This window comes from Lissotriton vulgaris, chromosome 2_1 (assembly GCF_964263255.1).
Source record: "Lissotriton vulgaris chromosome 2_1, aLisVul1.2, whole genome shotgun sequence".
Taxonomy (NCBI): Eukaryota; Metazoa; Chordata; class Amphibia; order Caudata; family Salamandridae; genus Lissotriton; species Lissotriton vulgaris.
The window spans coordinates 2080178560-2080198350 of NC_141687.1; positions in this window are offsets into that span (position 1 = coordinate 2080178560).

Genomic DNA, 19791 nt, shown 5'->3' on the forward strand with positions numbered 1-19791 from the left:
ATTCTCTATCTTTAACCTTACTGATAAACAAATCAGTTTGGCACAAAAAGGAGCAGACTATACGATTCTGAGCATTGAAAAACTTGAGAGATTACCATTGAATGGATAATACACGGAATAATTACAATTCCGATAACAACTTTCCAATTTAAATACTGCCAAGAGTATATACCAGCGGGCCAGTATGAAAGGTTGGGTAAAGGGTACATTAAGTCATCATGGAAATTGCCTTACACACATACATGTTATAGTGAAAAGAAACAGAATGTATTTCTTAGTGGTAACAATTGTAAACAATCACTAAGTGGTATACTTCTGTGCCAAGGTATTAATTTGCATGGGGCCTGTGAGGGGACTTCAAATAACCTTTCATGTCACCAGCACGGCACACCTGCAACACAAATAGAGCCATTCTTTAGACGGCTTTCTAACGGGAGCTATATTCTAATAATGGACCACAGCTGTTGTGGCATGGTGCCAGGGAAAGCCTATCTCGTAAGCGTTAGTTCCATGGTCACTTGCTGTATGCAAGTATTGTATCCAAACAGCTCTCCAGATACGGAGGCGACGATTTGGCCTTCTTTGAATATCTCTTCTATATGAATTGATACTTTAAGGCAGCAGAATGAAGTCTGTTCTTTTACAGACAACCGTGTCTTTAACGTCATCAAAAGAAACGTATGATCTTCTGGTTGCAAGGACAATGGCAGAGATGCATACCCTTTTATCAACAAATTGCCCAGTGCATTTCGTAGAAATGCTAACCCAAATCCTAAATATGTCTGATGCCAGTGGTATCCCACACATATTTAAGACAATTTTTGTGGGACTGTTAACACCCTTCGAAGCAGTTCTGGGCATTTTTCCCAATTTTGTCCATTCTGTCTTTGGCGGCCAACCACTACTTTTGGGACTCATAGCAGGAATTTTATTTTTGACCCTTCTGCTCCGATATAGCAAGCCAAGTCGCAGACAAGACTCCAGCAACGATGGAAGAAACAATCCTAGCTATACACTATCGGGACCGCATAACTAGAGTCCTTGGATTAGCCCGGCTAAGAGCTCTGAATATGACCTGTTTTCTTTCATTCAGACCAATCTGGCAAAATTGCATCCTACCTGTGCTTCGATGTATGCTATGCGGAGAAGAATGCGTGTTGGACGTCTGTCTTACACTACCATCAGCAGTACCATTGGATATAGATACTTTGCTAAGTCCTGTAACGGCTCATGCATCGTGGTGTCCCCAGCGGCTACCCATTTTGATGACGGCATTCGTTGAGACTTCACCACTACGATTAGGTGGCAGTGAAGTACGAGATGAGAGCAGCATCACCCAGGTACAACCTTCTGTGAGCATTGCTGATCCTGACATCGATGATAGCAATCATTCTCACGACTGCACTGTTGCGGCACTTTCAAACTTGGTCGAACTTTCACCTGATGTCGTAGATCAATTTTTTGCGAGTCTGTCTGAAATGATGTTCTCCCCTGAACAGAAAGAATAACTTTTTAAGCAACGAGCACACAGCGTTCCCCTGAACTCTGAATTCGGCCTTCAGCTTTGATAAACAAAAGCTACTATAAACATTTGGAACTATTTTTTCCCCTGAAAGCGAATTTTTTTTCTTCAAACTTCCAAAATGTTTACCTTTTTCTGGCACATGTACTCTGCTTAAAGTAGAACTATTCTTAAAGAACAGAGCTTCTATTTTTAGGAAACTCTAGAGACAATATATTACCTCAGCCTCTAGCACATTTACAGCAACTGTATTTTTATGTGATGGAATGGTCTCGACCTTCTTTTCTGTATTAATAGCCATTTCATGTGTAAATTTCGCAAATCGTTCAGCCAATATTTATAAGCATGTTTAACTGAATGATTACACTGCTTGAAAAGCGTACAGTATCAATAATCATTTTCGTGTATTTCGCATACACCATTTCGAATGCAAAAATATATTTTGGGGTGGGTTGGAATACACATGCACCTTTAAATGTTTACTATTGCTTAGTTTTAGTAATGATGGACATTAGATCGTGGAGTGGGTATGGTGTTTTTATCTAGGAACCTAAATCAATATTGCTATTTTATGCCCTTGTACGGCTATAATCAATAATATCCCTATAATGGCATAGAATCAGATCCATATTTAAGTAAATAGCCCTTGCAGTCCAAAGCACGGCAGAAGCTACTTCCTTGGATTCCTAGAAAGCACAACGAGTTCTTTCGACACACCAAACCTCCAGCAACCTGGGAAATCCCCATTTGTTTTTGTTTTGATTTGTCATTAAACTCCTGCGAACACTAAAGGAACAGTCAGTTCTTAGTGACATCTTTATTGACGTATTTAGTCCAAACCTTACATCAAACTCAGCACCTTTCAGGTATAAATATACCAACGTTGCCTTAAGCAAACACACGGTGGTGGCTTTGGAGCCGAGCAGCTATCTACTTGCCCAAGAGCCCAGCTGATGGGAGAGCCCACGGACGCAGCCCCTCCTCTTTGACGCACTGAGAGAGACGCTGTCTTTTCTCCTGCAGAGAAATCCAGCTCCCGTCTTCTCAGCCGCCTTCGCGGGCTGCTGGGATATCGAGTCCTGAAAGAGACATACCAGACCTCCTGCATTCTATTACCCAGGTACGGAGCTGACTAAATCCTTAAAGAGAATTCTTGAGTCAGATTCTTGGCAAAACCAACTTAACTTAAACTGCTACTTACTTACTTCTTCCCACGTATTAGGCTTAGGTCAGGTACACCGGGGTAGGCGTATTTAGAAGCACCAGTTGAGTACGTTAGTCAATGTATACATGTATGTATATATTTTATCCATTTTAAAGTATCTTATGGCTAAGAAACCATATCAATGCTTTTACAGTAATATTTTATAATACTCCTTTAACTGTACGCACTTTACTTTACATTAAGTATTGCAATTAAGGCAATTCATTTCTCTTACATAAGAAAGAAGTCTGCTCAATAAATGACACCTTTTATTGAAAACGCCCGTCTGTCTTCTCTCTGTACTCTGGTGAAACTAAGTACGCACATTTGACTGAGTGAAATAGCTGTCTATTGTTTTCACACGACTCTAGAGATACACTCTTTTTCTGAGGGAGCAAAGTTGTCATGTTATATGGTTGTCGGAAGCTAATCCCTTCTAGTCTATCCAGGGAGGTTAAACTCCTCCTCGTTTATTCGAGAAAGTTTCTAGTGACCTCTGAGCTAGCTGGCAAACCTTAAGTCTAATATAGTCAGTAGAGACCTAGTCGACCTCAGTCCTACGTTTACACTGCTGAATATATTATTCCAATGCGCAGAGCCTATTGGGAATATAGGAACTACACTACAGACTCAAAATTTAAATCCACAGACGCAGACTGAGGTGTCAATCAGACAGCCACAACAGGTTATACAGAATCAATTGCCTCAAGCCCCTATGCCAGATTTTGTGAGTCAACGAAAATACAGTGTGGACACCGGATTTCGTGAGGGAAGTGGTAAGAAAAATACAGTAACTTGACAGTTCTTTTTAGCAAGATGCATTTTTTGAATTTGAAGATTGACGGTGCCTGCCGGTAGATCAGTCAGGTCCATACATTGAAGGGAAAGCGGAGGGAAATGATGTTGCCTTTTTACTGGACACTGGTGCTACCTATTCTACTGTGAGAACAGCAGACATCCCAAACCTACCTCTCTCTGGAGAAGCGATCCAAGTAGTGGGGGTTTCTACTAAAAAAATTAGGGCCCCTGTCACAGAACCTATGGAAGTTTGTATTGGCAACTTCCTAGAAATGCAAAGATTTGTAGTGTGCGATTCTAGCCCTGTAAACCTGCTAGGAAGAGAGCTACCGTACAAAATGAACTGCACAATCTTTTGTACACTAAATGGTGTTGAAATTCAGAGTCCAGATGAAGATGGAGTGTAAAAAATTATGCTGGCTAGAGAGGAAACAGAAGTTAAAAAGATGTCTCTAGAAGATTTACCCAGTGAACTAAAGACCTTTTTAAATCCTGATGTGTGGGATTTTACTGGGAAAGAAGTAGGCCTAATGGCAGATGTTGATCCCATAAAAGTGACTGTGAAAGAAGGTGCAGTTTATCCAAACATTCTACTGTACAAAATGAGTCCCGAAATAAAAGCAAGAGTTGCATTAGAAATACGGTGTTTGGTTGAACAAGGTATTTCGGAAGAAATAAGGAGCAGTACTTGTAATTCACCTATAATTGGCATAAAGTAACCAAAAGGGAAGTACAGGGTGGTCCAAGACCTCCGCAAAATTAATAAAATTGTCGTCCCATGTTGACCCGTAGTACCAAATCCAGCTGTGATTCTGTATCAAATACCATGGGGAGCCGGATGGTTCACTGTAATTGATTTATGCCATGCTTTCTTTTCCATCCCGCTGCATCCAGATAGCAAATCTTTATTCTCGTTCAAATTTGACAACCATGTCTACGTTTGGAATCGTGTCCCTCAGGGGTACACGGAAAGTCCATCCATCTTTAATCAAATTTAAAAAAGAACCTTGAATCACTAGTGCTGCCCAGAAAATCTGTCCTGGTGCAGTATATCGATGACCTTTTGCTGGCATCGAGAACAAGAAATGACTGTGTGATCGATTCCATTGCATTGCTGAACCATTTAGCAAAAGGTGGACATAAGGTATTTCCAGAGAAATTGCAATACTGTACCACCCCAAACGCAGAAAGAAATCAGAATGTTTCTCAGAGTTGTAGGTTACTGCAGGCAGTGGATTGTGGGATTTGCAGTACTTGCAAAACCACTGATTCAAATGACAAAGAAACGAGCAAAAGATCCATTCGAGTGGGACGATGAAAGCATGACTGCCTTTTTAAAATTGTGTAACAGTCTTTGTGAAGCTCTAGCATTAGGGATTCCAGACTATTCAAAAGAGTTTGCACTATTTTGTGACACAAGAGACAATTGTGCACTTTCAGTCCGAACCCAGACCCATGGATTAATGCTGTGGCATATTTTTTTGCAACATTGGACCCAATGGCATCTGCAGTGCCACGTTGTCTAAAAGCAGTAGCTGCAACATGCATGAGTCTTGAGCAAAGTGAACCCATTGTTATTGGACATTCAGTAGTGATTGTGTTAACCAGAACACGCACTCAGCACCTAACACCTAGTCAGATGACTAAGTATGAAAGAATTATATTTGGCTCAGAGAATGTGGCAATAGTGAGATCCACTATTCTAAATCCAGCCACCTTGTTGCCCAATTCTCACTTTGAGGAAGTCAGAGAGGAAGTCGGACATGATTGTATCGACTTAACTGAATTCAGTACTAAACCTCGAGCAGACATAAGAGAAGAACCTTTAAAAAATCGAGACAATTAGTTATTTGTAAATGGTTTGTGTATGCACCATGAGGAAGGAGGACTAAGCGCTGCTTTTGCTATAAGCACTTTATCAAACATAGTTGAAGCATCCTATTTACAAGGAGACAAGCCTGCACAAGGAGCCGAATTGATTGCTTTAATAAAAGCATGCAAAATTGGGAAAAGTTGGAGAGTAACCATTTACACTGATAGCCGGTATGGTTATGGGGCTGTGCACAACTTTGACCAGCTCTGGATGCAAAGGGAGTTCCTGACTTCTTCAGGAACTCCTGTCAAAAATGGACAATATGTGTAGGAATCATTTGAAGCAATTCAATTACCTAAAAAATTGTCCCTGGTCAAATGTGCTGCACACCAATCTGAAAATGACAGAGTGACAGCCGGTAATCATTATGGTGACCAAGTGGCTCAACATTGTGCCAAATATAAAATGGCAATAAACAAGTAAATTGAAGCATGGAAACAGCTGCCAACTTATGCTTTTGTGTGGTGTGAATACATGGGAGGAAGTGAGAGATTTACAAGGTGAGGCAGAGCCCAAAGAAAAGAAAGACCGGCAGAATATAGGGTGTCGAATGAGACCTGAAGATGGCATAATAGTCTACCTAGATGGAAGACCAATGTTACCTGACTGTATGCTTGCACCAATGGCTAGAATGTACCAAGGGGACACACACATAGGGAGAGATGCTATGGTGAGGTTGTTTAGACAAGACTGGTTCAATGAAAAGCTCAGGAACATAGCAGAGAGTCTTTGCCAGAGATGCCTTACATGTCAACGATTAAACCCTGGTAAGAAAACTGTCGTGTGCCCTGGGAAAATTGGGAAAACAGCAGGCCCTTTCATTAGACTAAAAATTGATTTCATTCAGTTACCTGCTTGTCGAGAATTGAAATATATTTTGGTCATTGTCTCCCTTTTTTCAAAATTGGTGGAAGCATACATTACTCGCAGGAACAATAGCATAACAGTGGCAAAACTTTTCTTGCGGGAACTCATCCCAAGATTTGTTTTCCAGTAACGATTGAATCAGACCGAAGAAGGCACTTTATTAATGACATTTTAAGCCTAATTTGTGAAGCATTCAAAATTGTGCAAAAACTGCACTGTGCATATCGCCCAGAGCCTTCTGGAGTGGTAGAACAATTGAATGGCACAATAAAAGCAAGATTGGGAAAGATGTGTGAATCTACCTATTTGGAATGGCCTGATGCTTTAGCTCTTTTTTTAATTGGACTCAGAAGCATTCCAGACAAAAAAACAGGCTTGAGTCCACATGAGATACTCATGGGAAGGGCAATGAGGCAAGCATGTATGTATGCCAGGACATCAGATGTTAACTATCTCTGATGATTTAGTGTTGGAGTACTGCAAAGAGGTGGCTGACGAAGTGCGTTCTATCTCTCACCAGGTTGGGGAAGACGCAGAAGCCAGACATCCAACTCCAGCACATAACTTGAACCCTGGAGATGGGGTTGTGATAAAGAATCATACTTGGGAATCTTGCCTAGAACCAAGGTGATATTGGCTACCACCACAGCTGTAAAGTGCAAGGGAATCCCAAACTGGATCCATGCAAGGCATACCAAGCGGAGACCTGACAAAGTAGAGGGTGAAGGTTGTGCAGCTGAAGGGTCTCAAGAAGTTGATCCTGAAGTAGTTGACGAAGAGCAACTGAGCACCAGTCAGCATAAATGGATCCCAGTGGTTCCAAAGAGAAAAATGTCCTAGGCAGTAGGTACCAAAGGCATTACATTAATCTATTTTTAACATGATGTGGGGGATAACCCATGCTCAGTGTAATAAATCAACAGCTATTTAAAACATGAAAATTCTTTTTTAATTGAAATTTATCTAAAAAATGAAGCATGGGAAAGCAAAAATTAGGAACATTTACATAAAGCTGCATATACATCAAGTACAACGGATTTACCATAGGCTACGATCAGTAAGCACTTTATCCAAAACAATATAGACATAAACATATACATAGAAAAAACAATACACATGAAAATGATTCTTGAAAAGTTTATAAAAAAGTTATAAAAACTGGGCAATTGATATGTTGTGGATGAGTGGTGGTAATTCTCAGGGTTCTCAACGCGCGTTTCGGCACAGGGCAAGGAGAGCCACAAAGGTATATCAAACTAGGAGCGGTTACGAAGGCCAGAAGAAATTCAATGGTCCATGGGGGAACCCACAAGTAATAAATAGTCACAACTTCCACTGTTAATAACTTTGTCTTTAGGTGCACAGTCCCACTGGGATAGTTATGGCATCAAGAAAGAGAATAGGTATGAAGAGTGTCCAGTCAGGAGCCGATAATGATCCTCAGTAAAGGAGATACTGCAAACTGCTGAGATCGAAGTGAACAAGGTGTCTGTTCATGGGCGGAGTTGATCTGCCTCGTATCCCAGCGTCAATAAATGGTGCGATAGATTAGCCTAATAAGGAGATACTGTGGTCTGCCGAGATCGAAAGGTACGATGTCTCTGTTTATATGTGAAGATAATGAGCCTTGCTTGCTGACATCAGTGTCTAGTGCGATGAAGTAGTAGGAGGAACTGTTTATGTCTATATTGTTTTGGATTAAGTGCTTACCGATCGTAGCCTATGGTAAATACGTTGTACTTGATGTACATGCATATTTATGTAATTGTTCCTAATTTTTGCTTTTCCATGCTTCATTTTTTAGATAAATTTCAATAAAAAAAGAATTTTACATGTTTTAAATAGCTGTTGATTTATTGCACTGAGCTTGGCTTATCCCCCACATCATGTTAAAAATAGATTAATGTAATGTCTTTGGTACTTACTGCCTAGTAAATTTTTCTCTTTGGTATTTTGCCCTGTCCTAGGAGTACTAAAACTAAACAGGGGGTCCTAGTTTTCTACATTATGGATCCCAGTGGTTGACATACCTGAAATCAGAGTGAGAACAAGAAGTCAAACATACTTAGATAGTCAGACTTATAGTGAAGACAAGATAGGTATAGAAGAACGTTCTCACATTTCAGAAACCCAAGCCAATGGTAATCATGAGGAGGAACAGATAAGGAAAGAGCAATATACTCAGACCAACGACACACCTACCAGAACTCCATTGTCTGAGAAGGGACAGATAGGTACTAGTCAAAACACACAGGCGGAAGACAATCAAGAGTTTGCAATACCTGTGCAAGACCAGACAGGATTAGTCAAAAGGATTGAAGACGAAGAAAAATTTCCAGGCCCAACAAAGTCATATCCTGAATCAGGTCAGATTAGGATAGAAGGATCAGTACAGGCAGAAGAGTCAACTGCAATAAGCCCTGTGGTAAGTGAGTTAGAGAGGAAACCTGAAGTTGACGAAAATCAAGTTGTGCCACAACTTAAAGAAAACAAAAGAACACTTGAAGATTCAGAAAGCACAGTGCCAGTCAAAAGACACAGAAAAGGTGATAAATGACCTGGTTTGTTAAAAGACTGAAATATCTCCTAGTGACAATAGATGAAGAACCTGAACAGGTGAATAAGTGACAAGTCAAACTGCACCATCCACCAGCAATCAAAGAAGGAGAAGTCCACGTCTGAAAAAGCTGAACAATAAATTGAATGGACACATCATCCTTGAAGATTTCGAGAATCTAGAAATCAGTGATGACAGTGATGAAGAATTGATTGCTGATCTAGATATTGGAGGAGTGAGACCAACTTGAAATGAAAACACAGGAATATTCTGTGAAAATTCTCAAAGAGGGTTTAACCCTCCTTAGTCAAAAACCGCTGATAAAAGACTTACTGGAAACTCGAAAATAAGTTATATAGAGACATGCTGTAGGATATGCATATGTAGTGTATTGATAGTACTTTTAGTATGGCTAGGACTGACAATAGCAATACTGTACTTGATGGCTGCTAAGCAAAATGACACTAGTATACATGGAAAAACAGTGCACCACAGACAAGATAGAGTAGATTTAGAAGCACCAGATGAGAGAGAATTACATCACATTAGAAATAGAAATGAAACTGAAATGAATGTTTTAGCTAGTCTATTAGTACATTATGTAGAGACTATGCAAATTAGTGATTGTTATGTTTGTATGAAATTACCTACTTCTGTAGCTGGAGGTGTTACCTACCATCATTTACCCCTGACCTATGGAATTTCCTGTAGCATATTAACTAGTCTGTTTTATAAAACCCGAAGATTGCAGTATTATTATTCTAACATAGATGTTATTTTTCCTGAAATTCCTATACGTAGGAGAATGAATCCTGTCCTTAGTGCTAAAGATGCCCAATTATTTAGTGATTTTTTCCTACCAATGTAAGAAATAGATATAGCTTATGCAAACAAAGACAATCTAACATGTAGTTTACACAAAGAAGAAAAGGTATTTTTAAACTTAGTAGAGAAAAGGAGACAGGATTTCCATAGAAAAGCCACTGAAATGAAACACCAGATATCCAAATGGGCTGAAAGGGAGGAATTTATGGCAACTGGCAAACCTCATGCTGCTATGTCTTTGGACTTTGATGAGATGGGGAAAATCTGTCTCTGTAGAAATAAAACTGAGTATAACAATGTATTCATTGGTTCCAGTGAATGTGAACACAATTTCCTCATAATTGGGGGTTGGTGACTAACTGATCCAATATTCCCTGGAGTTTATTATATCTGTGGGAATAAAGCTTACTTCAAGCTGCCTGACCATTGGTATTGGAGTTGCTATTTCGGAATAGTATTCACGAAGGTATACTATGTAAAAAGAATCACTGGAAGCAATGAACACGAAAATGGACTAACACGTAATAAGAGAGCTAGTTTTGCAGAAATTGTAGGTGATATATTTAGTGCATTGATACCTTCAGTGGGAGTGGTTCTGAATACTCAAAGAATTTGCAAATTGTCTACAGTGGTAAATCGCTTATCAACTGACACTGCTGGAGGATTCTTATTGATCAATACCGAATTGGTTAGATCAGATTAATGGTTTTACAAAATCGACTTACTCTTGACATATTATTAGCAAAAGACAGCAGAGTCTGTAGAATGTTGAAAGCGCAACATTGTTGCACTTACATACCAGAAAAAAGTGTTGAAATTGGAAGGTATGTAAGGAACATTACTCATTTGGAAGAAGAACTGAAATCACTGGAAGTTGATAGTGCATGGAAGAGACTTACTGAGGGTCTCTCTTCTACTGGTACTTGGATATCTAATATAGGTAGAAGTATTGTAGGTAAAGTACTGATGCCAATAATGGGAATATCAATAATAATATTAGAGATAATGATTTGATGCAAATGCTGCAGAAATAGAAAAAGGTACTCTATTAATGAGAAAACAAAGAAACGAAAAATTGATGAAATTCAAATGGAAGAGTTAAAAGGAGACATATATTAGCAAATGAAAGTTTATCAGAATAATGGTAAAAATAAAACTCCCAAAGTAATTGAAGAGATTGAACTGGAATAGTGTTGAATTTGGCATCTGGTCCTTAATTTGTGATGGTATAAAATATCATCAAAGAGGGGATTGATGGAGCAAGGATTGACATATTCGGAAACTTGCTTGTATTCAGCCCTGTCTAAATAACTTATAAAATATTAATCAGCAAGTTTTGTTTACTAATATTTAAATTTCACGACATTTCTAGTATCTAGGGGAAGCTTTTCAATGTGCTTTTAGTAACAGTAACTCTAAAGCATTAAAATGGCTGCCGAAAACGCGGGAAACCTTCTGCGCATGCGTCTGCCACACTCACGTGGTATGACGTACCTCTCTGCTTGGTGGGAAAACTTTGCTACTGCGCACTAATGCCAGAAATGGCTGCTTTAAATTTCACATGCTAATGCTTATTCTGCAGCTTGTACTAAACTTGCTCGTTCTGCTTAATCATTAAAGCACAAGTTAAAATAAAGTAATGGGAATAGAGTAGAGGTAAGTGGTATACAGTACATTAATTTATTTCTGTATTCTAATATGTTTCTTTTTGACTTTGCTACTAGCTTGTACTTTGGGCCTGACCCCTGATACATCTTCCAGTTTGGATGACTCTGCACCTGTGCACCCTGATTCTGAATTTGCTGAAGCACTGGCATTGAACCACTGCCTGCCCACTTCTTACCCACGATGTGCCTGGGAACCTGTTCATCTGACCTCTGGAATGGAAGCTACTAAATACAATGTATTCAAAATGTGTACCAATATTGTTGGGCGGAACAAAATCATGGGACAAGCAAATTGTGGGTGGGGATTCAATCAATATGAATCAAATTGAAATGACATAATCTTAGTATGGTGTGATGAACTCTCATTGTCTTTCCAACCAATCACTGAAGGGGAACACATAGATTTGAAACATTTAGGGGTGGTACATTGCCCTCGAAATGGTATAACTAAGGTATGCTCAGATAGAGAAATTGTCCGACTCGTACGAATAGCTGACCTGTCACTGACCCAATGCACTCAATAGGCGATCGAGAGCAGAGGTGCTGGCAGAGCACTCTGTCAGAAGATTCAATTACCTAATCGGGGTATTAATTGGCTTTCCTAGAGAGAGTGGTGTGATGCTGGGATTGCACTTAGCAGAGGTCACCTGTCCTGATCTGCCCCTGTCTTTTCCCGTGGGAACCTGATTAGTCAGGAGCCTGGTCCTGGTCCGTATTTTGCCCCAGCCCGTGGCCAGGATTGGTCATTGCACCATTCATGGCAAAAATAATTAATGTGGTATGCCCTTGTGCTATTTCCCTTTCTTACCCTTCCCATGTACCAATGTCTAACGGTGTTACTGTGATTTCTTACAAACTTTACGTCCTGCTGGTTATATTTTTGCGTGTAAAATGTATGGTCATGAGATTGTGGCCCTTTTCATTTGACTCAGAAAATATTTCATAGATAAAGGTTTTAAAACTTTCCCGATTGTGTGGTTATTATAAGAAAAGTAAATGTGTTTAAAATATTATTTGTTTATGCTAATTCTGTGATCCACAGGACTTATAGTAAGGTGACAAGGATTGGTAAGTAATGGTCTGCAGGTGTAAGTCCTAAATCGGACCTCTGGGCAAACTGATAGACTGATTCAATTAGTAAATTGGTTAGGCAGGACTACTAGTTCAAAGTGTGAATGTTGTATGAGCCCAAGGTGAGTATGGTAAACTGAGCTAGTTGGTCACTGCATGCTCTATCCCGTGGATGCGTGGAAATTCTTCAAGCACTGCGGCGATGCATCGGAAACAGATGCGGATGCTTCACGCTTCTCGCAGTTGCATCTCTTTTCTGGCTCCTAGCATCAAGAACAACCTCCAGAGGCCCAAATCAGCTACAGGCACCTCTGAGTCGGTTAGAACTCCCAGAAAGGAATTTCAGGGAAGCTAGAGGTGAAGTCATTGTGTTACTGAGAGTTCAGAGCAGGAGGCAAGCTCTAATTCAAGCCCTTGGAGATCATCCTTAAGCAGGGTACACAGCACACACCAAAGCCCTTGTCTTTTCCTAGGCAGAAACTGCCACTGCAGGCCACCCCCAGACAGCACACAGCAAAGAGGTTGTAATTCTCCTTCAGGTTCTCCAGCTCTTCTCCTTGGCAAAGGTTCCTCTTGAATTCCAGAAATGATCTAAAGTTCTAGGGTCTGATAGGGGCCAACAAGTATGTTCCTATAATTCATAGCACCTGGAGATGAAGAGACAGGGGTTGATGCTCCATCCACTAACAGAGGCTGATTTGCAACTCTGAGAAACACCTACCCATGTCGTCCATCATTACCACAGCACGCAACATCCCAAGATTTGTGCTAGTGCGGATGGGTCATCTACATCCATGACTTTGTCAGTCATTGGTCACAATGGTCATTGCACTTTCTTGACTTCAAATCCTGAGATGTATGGCCAAAAATTACAGTTGCTTGTTACAGCTATGCAGAACTCACCCACTCAGCAGGTACCTAATATCAATCCCTAGTAGTCCCTGTACCACCGCTCACCTAGGTAAAAGTCAGTGTTCTCTATCGTACTGCACTCATGGGATTCCCCAGGTGAGTAACTGGATTCTCTGATACTCCCTTTGTCACATAGCACTAACCCTGAAGTCAGGCATCTAACGCCTATCTCATGTGTAAGGGTCTCTGTGATCTATGAGCATCTACCTTGAACCTTCAATGAGCAGCTGTCTGACCACACCTGTCTTATGGAGAGTCACAACCACCTCTTGCAGAGCCCTGACCTGATCTCGTAAAACTCATGGGGTTTGCACAGTGAACATCTCCAAATGATAAGTGAAATAGTGAGAAAAGAGAACACCTCGTGACATTTTGACATATTTGAGGTTCTGCAGCTCATTTGGGCAATAGATCACTAGAAAATCCTGCAGGACCAAGTTATGGCCCCTGTGGTGCATCTGGTTAACAACAGCTATCTACACAACCTCACTTACCCCTTCCTCCGAGAGAAAAAGCAGGTGGAGATTGCAAACTAGGGCCTGTACTTCATAGTCAGCAGTGTGGATGACACCCCCAAGGATACTAACTCTCAATACATTAGGGACATGTCACTGGGCCCTCACATGCACTACCCTCATATATACACTGAACCCCTTGTATGCATATTCCATCCAATGCACATACTTGTCCACAATTGTCACAATAAACTCATATTAACATTCTTTTATCCAGACATTATCCAGTCATTTGGAAGGAAGCCACTGTCTCACCCCTCCTTAAGAAACCTACTGCTGACCCCGTAGAATTAAAGAACTATAGGCCTATTTCTCTTCTCCCCACCCCTGCCAAAATGTTGGAAAAAGTTCATTAATTCAGAACTCATGAACATTCTGGACAGCTCCCAGAATGGGTTCCGGGCAGGACACAGCACTGAGTCCGCCTTGGTTGAAGCTTCTGACTGTATCCGCATGCAGGTCGATCAGAGCGGGTCAGCATTGCTGGTCCTGCTCGACCTTTCGGCAGCATTTGACACCATATCCCCAGTTCGCATGATTCAGTGACTGCGGGATGTTGGTGTCACGGGAAAGGCCTTACATCTCCGTCAATCTTTTATGCACGACAGGACTAATGTAGTCAGCTACGGCGGGTTCAAAGCCAAATCCTTCAGTCTTCCTAGTGGGGTCCCCCAGGGCTCTTTGCTCAGCCTTACTCTTTTCAATCTTTATGTGACCCCCTTGGCTTATTTGGTGAGATCTTTTGGCTTCCAAGTCCTTTCTTATGCGGACAATACGCAAATCATTATTTCAATCTCTGATGATTTGCAGCTGGTCGCTCAAACTTTTAACACCTGCATGACCAGCATAATACACTGGATGCAGGAAAACTCTCTTAAAATCAACACAGAGAAAACTGAAGTTCTGGTTTTCGGCACTCAGCCTTAACCTGGTCTGCCGTCTGGTGGCCTGATACCTGTGGCCCTCTTCCTGTTCTGGTTACAATTGCCAAAGGCCTAGGAGTTATTTTTGACAAGAGGCTGGCCTTCGACACCCAGGTAAACCGTACAATTAGCACCTGTTTTTACATCCTTAAAATGCTTAAGAAAGTGTAGCCTTACATTCCCCAAGAGCTTCATCAACCCACCATGATTGCTCTAGTCACCTCACGTCTTGACTACTGCAATGCCTTTTATCTTAATATCAGTAAAGGCTCACTGAACAAACTGCAGGTTGTTAAAAATGCAGCGGCAAGCTTATTCTGAACATTCCCAAATATCACTCCATCAGCGAAGGAATTCGGAACTTACATTGGCTTCCGATTAGGAAGCCCATCATCTTTAAGGCTCTGATTTGGTGTACAAGGCTACGCATTGTATTCAATCATCACACATCGCAACCTTATTCCAGTGGTACACCCCAGGCAGATCCATGAGGTCCTCCACCCAGAAAAAGCTTGTCTTGCCCAGACTTTATTGTTCTAAATGGGGGGTCTGGAACACTTTACCTCTCTCTATCACCTCGGCTAACTCACTTGCCTCTTTTAAAAAGATGTTGAAAACCTGGCTTTTTGCATCTTAGTTAGTGACTGTCTGCCTCCCTTTCGTTCCGCTTAGCACCTTGAAACTTATTTGATTTAGTGCGCTTTACAAATGTTATCCTATCCTATCCTATCCAATCCTATCCTATCCTATCCTATCCTACCCTATCCTATCCTATCTTATCCTATCTTTGCAGAAAAATCTATGTTGCTTTTCACATGATGTGCCCTGATATATCTACACTGAATAGTGTGTACTGTGTATGAGTACACTTCACTGACAAAATATCGAGTCAAAAAACACCTACATACAAAAATATTGAGTCAAGAATATCGAATTTGAAAATATTGACTCCCTATAATTATGATTAAAATGACAAAAATACTGAAAAAAATGTAGGGATATAGGGCCCTATTACGATGGCGGGCAGATCACCACCGCCGAGCTGGTGGTGGAGATCCGCCCGCCAAATGTCCCTGGTACACTCCCGCCATATTAGTATGGTGGGGGGCACCACGGCGGACGGTAAGACCGCCCACCGCTTTTCCGCCGGTGGAATTGTCGACCGGTTAGAAAAGGGACACAATATGGTGGCAGTGTCTGCAAGACACCGCCATTCATATTATGAGGTAGGCGGAAATTGACCTTTCCATGGTGGCGATGCCGCCATGAAAAGGCATGCGGTCTGTGATGTTGGGGCCTGTTACGGGGGTGGGGTGCACATGGGGTGGTACCATTGCAATGCACTACATGGCAGGCAACGTGTGGTGCCTGCATGTTGTGCATGGCAATGCTGTGCAAAATCCTTTTACATTGCGAGGGGGGCTGCAGCCAGCAGATCCACCTGCAATGTAAAAGGCCCAGGATGCACCCGCCGATGTGGTGGGCGCATCCTAATTTGTATGGCGGGACCGCCGCAACATCCGTGGTTGGTCCCGTGCTCCGTTGCCGGCCATCATAATAGGGCCCAGAGTTTCTACTAGTATAGTTATCTAAAATATCGATTTTTAAATATATATACATTTAAATAATAAATAGTAATACAATTACATATTAATACTAATATACTGAAAATAAAATATATTTAATAACTTTTGAAAAATATAGCAATTATTATTCAAGCAAAGTTTAACAAACATATATATTCATGTACATATTTTCATTTATATATATATATATGAAAAATATAACTAAATTAATATGCTACTCTTTATTAAATTGTAATACCTTTTAATGTCATGACATAAACAATTATATGAATACATGTATCCAATAACATAAAATATTTTAAAAACAAATATTTTAATTACAAATGAAAAACTGAAACAAAATAAAAAATGTGAATTTACTACAAATACATAACGCATTGAAAACATTCATAATTATAAATATAATAATTTAAATAACCAAAAACATATTAATATAAGTTTAAATAATATAAACTACAACATTTTAAAATGAATACATATACAATACCCACTACAACTTATATATAGTAGACAAAGTTTTAAACACAGGTGGGGCATAATTTACAAATTCCACTACAGTCAATGCAACAGTAGGTAAAGTGTTGCATGTCGTTGGGGTAGGATTTACTACTCCCACTCCAATGATTGCAACAGTATGGAAGGTGTTGGATTGTGGAGGGGAAAAATGTACTATTCCCACTCTAGTCAGTTCAACTGTATGGGCAAGTGTTGGATTACGGAGGGGAAACATTTACTATTCTCACTTCAGTCAGTGCAACAGTAGGGAAAGTGTTGGAATGCGGAGGGGGAGTGTCAATATCTGTATGTGGTCCTCTCCAGGATGGGCCTGGGGGAGGGATTCCTTAAATGGGTGCAGCTCCTGTACACAGCCCCTTCAGCCGGGGTGCGCACTAGAAGAGTCATCTCACCTAAGCTGAGGGTGGAGAGAGGAACGAGGCAGGGATGCCCCTTTTCCCCCCTCTTATTTGCTCTGGCCATGGAGCTGCTGGCTTGTAGAGCCAGAAGCAGCCAAGACTATAGAGGCTTAGAGACATCAGCAGGCCGACATCTGATAGCATTATATGCAGAGGATCTTCTGATCTTTTGGTGCAATACTGCGGGTAAACTCCACGGAGCACGCACTATGCTGACCCGATTTGGCACAGTATCTGGACTCCAGCTTAACTGGCAAAAATCCAGCTTATTTCTGGACACCCCTCCACCGCTTACTTTGGAGCGCCTGCGGTGGGACCCTACAATACCTGGGTGTACAAATATATCATGACGCAGCAGACCTCTTGGAGGGTAATGTAGGCAAGGCAGTGAAGGCGGCGAACGCGACAATTAACTTCTGGAGCACACTCCCGCTTTCCGTTGATGGAAGGTGTAGGAAGGTGGCTACCTGACTATGGTTACCCCAGATTTTTTGCCTTGTGTTTAGCTGGTTTTCGACTTAGTTGGCCTGGTTCCCTGCTAATCAGGGCCCCAGGCTATCTGCTCTCTCTGTAAAATGGATTCCATGTACCCTAGGTGCATAACTAGATTGGCTTGGGTCACCTTATCAGCCCCTGTACAGTGCACTATAGGTGCCCAGGGCATAGGTGCATCCAAGGCCTACCAGGGGCTGCAGCATATCTTTTGCCACCCCTGGCTGGCTATCTAAAATTGACACAACTGGCTGATCACTCAGCTGGGGCAAGGTGGTGTAATCACCCCTTGCTTAGATATAGTATGCCTATATCTAAACCAATCTGGACACATATAAACCTGTGAGCCACTCCTATGGCAGGCCTTAACAATCCTGAAGGCAGAGTGCGTGGTTTAATGTGAGATGGTGCTCTAGCATGAGCTGAGCCTGTCTGCAGCTGTCGGGACCAATTCCCTTAGCTGTTCCGGGATAATGCCAAACCATATACTATTAAGTGCATTATAATCCTCGCGGTTATATGTCAACTTTGGTTTGGCTTTATCAAAACATGTCGTGTAAGGTGTCATACGATTTGGAATACTACCCCCTTGCCAGTCCTGGCGACGGGGGTAGCATTCCACCCCTCTAGAGGGGACGACATGTTACTTTTGCTAAAACGCGGTTGATTTTTAAAAGAGCCTCAGATCCACAAAATGGATGCTTCTGCCACAGACACATGTCTGTCCTCCTGCTGCTGACCGAAACTCAGCAGAGGAGGCCTGGACAAAGGATTTCCTGTCACAGGGAGGTGTGACACCACCCCAGACAGGAGATAGTGGATTGTAGCAGGGAGGTTTGAATGAAACCAGACAGTGCCTGGGGAGCACAAGGCTTCCCCTTGCATAATCCGGTCAAACCGGTTCTGGGGCAGCCCAGCCCCAGCTCCAGTGAGACCTGGACAAAGGAAAGGGGGTGTAACCACCCCCCTTCCTGGTCCCACCCATAGGGGAGGGACCTAGCAGGAGATCCACCCCTCAGATTGGAATAAGAGGGGGAGCAGTGCCAATGCAACTCAGATCATCCTGAAATCAACTTTAAACTAAGAAGACGACTGGACTTCGACTTTCTGATGATAGAAGACTGAAGAGCATCTCCCTTGTGGCCTAGGAGGGGCCACCCTGTGAACACAGGCACCACCCAGCACCTCGACGTCTGCTTTGCCGCCGCCTCCCGCCGGAGTCCGAGTGCAGAGCCTGACAAGACCCAGCTTCCCAGACTTCTCCCAGCCCGATCTACAGTCCCTGCAAAGAAGGGACCCGTGGAGGCATCGAGAGACGTGGGAGCGGCCATCTTGAAAGACCCCCGAGACGCTGACTGCGCAGCACCCGAGGCACCCTCGACTCTGTGCTTTGGGGTTTGAGAAGCCCCACAACCGAGCAGCATTTGCACCAAAGATCAGCCCTCCAGCATCTCCACGATCTGCGTGGGGCCCTTTTGTTTTGTGCCACTCGACTCGCCATCCCGTCCGCTTGTCACGTGGTCAGCGGCCATCTTGGCGACGAAACCTACGATTTACACTGTGGGTCTGGTTGCTCCAGACCTGCCCTCGCTCCTGTAGAAAGGAGTACCCGCTCTGACCTTGCTGGTCCGAGTAATAAGCCTTTTTCACTTTCCCCGTGGCTTGCGTTAGCCAAGGCTTGTTTGCTTCAATCGAGTTGCCGATACCGCCATCAGCTAGAGCCTTCGAGGGACAGCTCGTGATCGACTCCTGGACGTCCTTGACCTCTTCGTGTCCACGTGGCTGCAGAGAGAAGCAACCCCTGATCACCTGTTTGCACCCGACTTTGCCTGGTTCCAATCTGGTTCCACGGTGGTCACTGGTCAGTGACTTTGAACATTGTCCCCTCTGCTTTCAGGTCTTCACCACTTCAGATCCACCCTTGGATCCACCGGACACTTCTGCTTCACATCGCCTGCAGCTGCAACAGCTTCAAGCACCAAGAACCTGCGTGACAGAACCCGACGCCACTTCGACCCTGTGCACCCACGGCCTGTGGGTGAGGTAACATTGCTACGCCGGTGTT